We start from the raw sequence: 694 nt of genomic DNA, 5'->3' as shown, positions 1-694 counted from the left end.
TGCAATTTACTCTTCTTCACTTCTTTTGCAATTGTTCTTGTTGGATCAAGGAAGGATTTGAGATCTAGACTTGTTATCTAGTCTCTTCCACCCTGAGATCTTCAACCACTTTTACTTTGCTGCAAATTAAGCACTGCCTTTCTGTCTTTATAATTCTCAAAGCACTTTTACTCTTCTGTTTGAGATCCATTCCAATTTAATTCATCTTTTACTTTGCTGTTTGATGCAATTTAATTCTGCTTGTTTAATTTCTGCAATTCCAACTCCCAATCCCTTTTACAATTCAAACAATTTACATTTCTTGCACTTTAAGATTCAGTCCTTTACATTTCTTGCAATCTAAGTTTCTGCAATTTATTTTACTTGTTCTTTAAGATTCAGCACATTTACTTTCCTGCTCTTTCATTTACTGCAATTTACCCCTCTCCCTTTACATTTCAAGCAATTTAGTTTCTGTCAATTACAAATCACTCAAATCACTCAACCAAATCTTGATTCGCTTGACTAAATCAACCACTAAACAAAAATTGCTCAATCCTTCAATCCCTGTGGGATCGACCTCACTCATGTGAGTTATTATTACTTGATGCGACCCGGTACACTTGCCGGGGAGTTTTGTGTTGGATCATTCTCCACACTATCAGCTATCTCAAAGAGGAGACCTAAACGCGAGCCGTAATGGCCTCATCTTCGG

The sequence above is a fragment of the Arachis ipaensis genome, chromosome B06 (assembly GCF_000816755.2).
Source record: "Arachis ipaensis cultivar K30076 chromosome B06, Araip1.1, whole genome shotgun sequence".
In the NCBI taxonomy this organism is placed as follows: Eukaryota; Viridiplantae; Streptophyta; class Magnoliopsida; order Fabales; family Fabaceae; genus Arachis; species Arachis ipaensis.
The sequence above is the reverse complement of the archived record's forward strand: the minus strand, read 5'-3'. Positions refer to the sequence as shown.